The following is a 6,430-nucleotide window of genomic DNA, read 5'->3' on the forward strand; positions in this document are numbered from 1 at the left end:
TACATAGAGTATATAGCACATAACTGGGAGTGTGCAATTCAAATCACAGCAGAGACAAGCAGCAAGGAATGAGCATGAACAAGTGCAGTTTCACATAGTTGCATCATGATTTACTCAGAAGTAGACTCCATTGCTTTCCATGGGTGTTATTCTTAAGTAATGCTGCACTGAACGGTAGCCTCAGACTTTGTTTCAAAAGGAAATGAGGATTAAATCCTGGTGTTTAGAAAACCAGACCTCTGGCAAACATTTGCAAAATGTAACAAAGGTGCAGAAGGGTCAGGTGTAATCCTGCCAAAAAGAATGAGGGTTGCTTGATTTAAATGGAATCTTTGAGCCATGGCTTACATTTTTCTCAGGAGGCGTGAAAAGGTTAACTTTGGCTGCAGCTTGCCCTGGAGGGGTTGCCCTGGAGACTAATTGTCCTAATTATCTCTGCATTGTCCTCTTGCTCTCATTTGCTCTTCTCCTAGCTACCGCGATGTGCCCTGATCAGCCTTGATCAACGACTCAGCGATAAGGCAAGAAGATAATTTACACTTTATTTATTTGCAGAAATTTCTCACCTTATAGATATCTACGTTATATATTCTGCAGAGACCTGTCCTCCTGCGCTTTGAAAGGAGCCATGCACATAGATTGGTGGAATGCAATTTCAGTGGAATGAATCTAGTGTCTGTGATTTATAGAAGGTTACCTAATGTCATAAGCTTGGACTTCGCTGCTACAGTATATAACTGTTTGTGCCACGGCACACTGGGGTGAAACATCTGGTGACTTCAGGGGAGACTTCAACTTGGCCTGGGCCTGGTGCAACTTTCAGTGTCCTATGTACAAAACCTACTCAGCTACTCTGCCATGTCTAGTGTGATTGGACTGTGGCCATTATCATTGTAATAATATTTGTTTTTCCCTAAACATGGCATTTAAATTAATATAAATGCATATCGGTATGGAGCACCCGTTAATATTTTTTCATATTTATATCCTACATAGAATTTGTATAATTCTACACACTCTTATGGCACAATCTGATACTCATGGAATGCAGGCGGATTTCCTGACATGGGCCTGCTTGGACTTGTGCCAGCTATTTTGCTGGCCTAGATTCAAGTAGCCCCATAGCAGCTACTGGGGCTTTCTCTGGGGCAAGAGGGCAAATGTCCCCTTACCTTGGGGTGACCTCCTGTAGCCTCTCTTCTTGAGCTGGATATAGTGGAGGCCTTTCCAGCATTGTTATGTTGCAGTGCAGAAAGTTAGTTAGGTTTGGGCTACTCATTCCATTCATTTCTGTGATGAGACAGATTGCTGGTGCTTCAATTTAGCAGGTGAGGAATTAATGGATAAGAATGTGACACCAGCTTCAATAACAGAGAAACAAAAAAAAATTCTGGAATCTAGGACTGGGGAAAAATACTAAGTGATCATACCATATGAAAGCATGATAGCAAGGAGACAGAATCAGTCTTATGCCGCTATCACTTGTACTACTGACATTAGTACTGTCAGTAACCGATTGGCTGCTAGCATCATCATCTTGCTCATTCCAAACTGTTCATAGATGGCTTGCTGAGCTTTAATGTTTCAGATGGTTTTTGTAGCATTTTAAACTGATAGCGCTGCAATTAAAGGTATATCAAACAGATAAAATCAAATCAAGAGAAATTCTCTACAAGGCTGCATTTCAGTTTAGGCGTTCGGGTGACACTGATGAATCACTGCAATGCAACTCTTTTGAGTTTATCAAATCACACCTATCTCTTGGGGTTTACAATCTCATTAGGGATATGCACTAGGCCTAAATAAATCAATAAGTGGTCCTTACAGCAGAAAAACAAAAAAGCCATTTCCATTTCTGCTATCATCAGAAATACAGAATGTTGCCTATCACACCAGATATATTTGGATCAACACTCACAAGCATATCTATATTTTTATCAACACTAGAGGGCAATATATTCCTGTGTTTCCCATACAAGAATTAGTGTCCTGTTTATCCACCTGGTCAGCTTATAAAACAAATGGATCTGCAATCAACCCGAGAGGTCACGGCGATCTTAAGCAACAGGTAATATACCTGTTTTAGGCTTTAATGGTAAAACCATATAATTTAAGTGCCAATAAGTCTTACCAAACAATTGTTTTGATACTTACAAAATACCTTGGTCTGTAGCACAGGTGAGCAAGATCACCGAAGTGGAAGACTATAGCTTTCTCTCTTTGGATCTTTGTCACAATTCTTTCTTTTCCACTTGATGATGCCAGCCCCAGGATCCTGACCTTTGAAAATAATAATTTGGTGAAAAAGAAAGGTTGCTTTCTGATTAAATGATGGGTACTATTCAGGGCATTATTTCTATAAGGAGAAAAGGTCTTACCAGCAGGCTTGTATTTTAACTGCCTCCCCTCTTTCCTTTCATAATTTGGAATATATGAGAATAAAGGCCCAATCCTATGGCCTCCCTGCAATGCCAGAGCTTGCGGTTCGGAAGCACAGGGGTGTTTTCCCATGGAGTGAAAGCTGGGCCACTGTCGCACACTTCTGGGCCACTACCACAAATGGGCAGTGGTGTGGTGTGCAAAGCAGTTACTATAGAGGCCTTCATCAGCACCAGTAAATTGGTGGCAGAGGCATCTTGTGGGCATGGAGGGCAAGGAGTGGGAAAGGAGAGGAGTGGATCTTGGCAGCATCAGAATGTGCAAGATCTTATCCCCTCTTTCCAAGCCTCCCTGCCTTTCTCCTTGGATATATGCCAGCAAAATCAGGCTGGCATATGCCAGCAAGGCCCTTAGGTGACCAAGCAGGTCAGCAAAAAATGATTTTTTTGCTCCTGTTGGCTGATTGGTCCCCCACCCTTGGATGCAATGTGCGACTGCATTGGTGCCAATAGTGGGAGACAGAACTGGGCAGTAAGATTCAGAGCAATGCAGAGCATGAACTAGGCAACGATAAGCATGTTTGGATCCTACTGATATTGACGGTCGTGTTAAGAATATGCTTACATTCCTCCCATTAAAATCAATGGAATCCAAAAGTGATTAACTTTGCCTAGATTGTGCCCGTGCTTTGTTGGAAAGTAATATAGAAGAATTGAATGCTGCTGAAAACTATGACAACAACAAGCAATGTCAAACAGAATGAATTTTATTTTGGGAATTACAACAGCTGCAGCATATAGAGGAATTTCAGAGTTGTTTGACTGTTTTCTTTCTAAACTCGTTGGCACTGAATTAGATCCTGGTGTGAGAAAAACTGCATTCCTTCCACCCACTCATCTATATTAGAAGATACCACTTTTTGAGTTGCTTATGGCTGAAGGGCAAGTCCCATGTCAGCTGTGGGTGTGTCGGAACCAGAAACATGCACTGAAAGTAGTGCATGAGCCAGACATTTACCGGTGAGTTTTTTCAGCTCAAAGTGAGGGCGAATATGGAGAGGACCAAAAGGACTCCTTTTACTTGTTTTATCATCTTAGAAGTGACGGTGATCACAGTCCCCACCGTTGCTGAGTATCACTCTTAACTATGAGAGACAGAGTAACAACAGAAGCATTGCTTCCATTCTGATTTGGCTTCATGGTGGCAGTACATAGCTGATTATATTTGTCTGTCTGGTGGAACTGATAAATGTTCCCATGTCTCCCGTAGAAAGTGTTGAAACCTTGCAGCTTGAAAATGGAAAATCTGGTAGCACTGGTAAGTGTGTCATTGTTCCCATGGCTCCCATAAAATGTTGAAAGCTTGCAACTTGAAAATGGAAAATCTGGTGGCACTGGTAAGCTTGTCCATGTCCCATGGCCCCCATAAAAAGTGTTAAAAGCTTATAGGTTGAAAATGGAGTGTGATGTTGGAGGGGGAAACATTTCAGCTCAGCTCATTAGAGGCATCTGGAACTTGTTCCTTGATTTCCATGACATTTTCCACTGTTTCACTTCATGATGTTAGACATTCACAAAAGCTCTTAAGACTTTATGAATAATTTCTGCTCATGCCTATTTCCCATTCTCCCCCCCCCAAAGCAGTTTTCCCTGCCCTACTTTCTTGCACAGTATTTTGCCCATCTAACTGCCAGTGTGTTTCACTACAAAGAGCAGTGGCAGCCAGACAAGAGTCCACCCCACATTGACTGCAAATTCTGAGAAATTCTTTGACTATAGAGGCAAAAGTGACAAGAGGGAAATACTTTGTTAGTTTCACCTCTGGAGGGAAGATAATGTACTTCTTTTTTTTTTTAAAAAAAGATCCTTGTCAGTCTCACCTCCACAGTGAAGGGACTTGTGGTGGTTGAAGTCATTTGCAAGACAAGCTGCTTCAGCCATTGTGCTGTGCAATCTGTAGCCTTTTTAAGAACTCCTTGTGCTTTTCAAAAGCCCCAATTGCAAAGCAACCATGGTTCACTTCTCATGTTTAGTAAGGGTTTGCAAATGGTAAACCTGTTTCATTGCTACGTCTGCACTAACCAGAAGCGGAGCTGGGGGGGGGTGGAGTGGTAAGTATGGGACGCTCTGTGACATGTCATGTAAGTGTCCCTCCCCTTTGGTGTTGGAGCCATTCGGAGCAGCGACAGCAAAGTACCATCGCTGCCCTGAATGGTTCTGATGTCTTGGGGGGGGGGGTATTTGCACGTGTGTTGCAGAGTGTGCTGTAATTCTCAGACTGAAGCCATTATCATACAATGTAAACTGTTGACCGCTTTGGCAGAAAGGTAAAAAAATGGATGTCATGAGTAAACAAACAAACAAGGTAATGGCTTAGTCCTGTCCCTGCTTGCAGAGACTCAGGGCTCAATCCTATCCAACTTTCTATCATTGATGCAGCCATGCCAACAGAGTGCAGGCTGCATTTTTCGGGGAGGGGGCAGTCATGGAGATCTCCTCAAGGTAAAGGTTGTTCCCTTAGCTCAGGGCTGCATTGCAACTGAATCAGCGCTGGAAATTTGGATAGGATTGAGCCCCCAATGGGTAGCCGAAGGCCAAGAGCTGATGGACAAGAGGAGGCACAAGGAAAGTCAAGCACCAGCTACCAGTATGGCACAGCTTAGAGGAAACACAGCAAATCTGGAGGATGAGGAGGGCAGTAATGAGACCCTGAAATTTTCCCTCCACAGGGCAGCCTCATTGCCACACTGCACCAAGCAAAATAGGAAACGGATTCAGCAGTTTGACAGGGGCAGCAATGGAGGGTGGGTGGGTGGGTGAAGAGAGTGATGGTGTCCATTGCATTTGGTGTCCATTGCATTGCAAGGACAGTTCCCCCCCTTCCCTTGAAATCTGTCTAAGGCTAATTGCTTGCTGTTGGCACCAAGTATGAATTTTTTGCTCTCAGATTGGTCTGTTGTGGGAGTTTTTTTTACCTACTCCATACTGATGGAAGCAGAGGTGTCGCTAGAGGAGGGGCGGTGCACTAAGTTTTGCAGAGACCCTCCCTGCAGCATGCAGGCGGCTCCTCCCCTCCCCTCCCCTCGGGAGCCATTTGACTCGGTTTCCACCACCCCTGCCCACATGGCTCCAAAGGGGAGGGGAGGAGCTTGCATGTTGTGGGAGGCGAATGGCTCCGGAGGGGAGGGGGAGGAGCTGCTTGCACGCTGCAGGGATGGTTGGCAACCTTCAGTCTCAAAAGACTATGGTATAAGCCTACAGCACCCGGTATTCCCAGGTGGTCTCCCATCCAAGTACTAACCAGGCCTGACCCTGCTTAGCTTCCGAGATCAGACAAGATCAGGCATGTGCAGGGTCACAGTTGCTGTCAGGGAGGCTCTCTGCAAAACTTAGTGCACCGCCCTCCCTCTAGCGACGCCTCTGGATGGAAGAGTTAGACTGCAATCCTAACCACACTTTCCTGAGAGTAAGCCCCACTGAACAAAATAGGACTTATTTCTGAGTAGACCTGGTTAGGATTGTGCCCTAAATTTGTCCAGGTTGGACACAAAGACAGGAACTGGGCAGGGTGGGGTTTAAGATTAGGCATGGCGTACACACTCTGAAGCAAGCAAGTGGTCAGACGGAAGACCCAGAATTAGTCTTCATCGGCAGCTCAGCTCAGCTCAGCTCAGGAGTGCGGGCTGGATTCTCTCAGCTGGAATTGTGAAGCAAACCTCAAAGGCTTGGGGTAAACAGTGCAACCCAGCTTCCTGGATTCCGTTTGCAGAAGTTGATGCTGACAAGGTGTTCTTGGCAATTGACAATATATAACTTGAAGTCAGGGAAGGATCATTCATAAGGGAGGATTCCAGTAACTGACTACTCCTCCAAGTTACGAAGCTGCACAAAGGGCTGGTGTTATACAGATGTCAGCACCAGCTGCAGCGTAGGTTTGAATGGGTAATATGTGTTATTTAATAAATCATGGTCTGTTTTATTCCAAATACCTTTTCCCCTGTGTTTATTGGGGGGGGGAGTAATGTGGGCAATGCACTGCACCCATTTGCCAG

General features: G+C 44.6%; 1 pseudogene; it reads right to left on the minus strand.

The window, feature by feature from the left end:
• Positions 1-5,630: 5,630 nt before the first annotated feature.
• On the minus strand, positions 5,631-5,750 carry LOC136656528 (5S ribosomal RNA; annotated as a pseudogene).
• Positions 5,751-6,430: the final 680 nt, after the last annotated feature.

This window comes from Tiliqua scincoides, chromosome 6 (genome assembly GCF_035046505.1).
Source record: "Tiliqua scincoides isolate rTilSci1 chromosome 6, rTilSci1.hap2, whole genome shotgun sequence".
Classification (NCBI taxonomy): Eukaryota; Metazoa; Chordata; class Lepidosauria; order Squamata; family Scincidae; genus Tiliqua; species Tiliqua scincoides.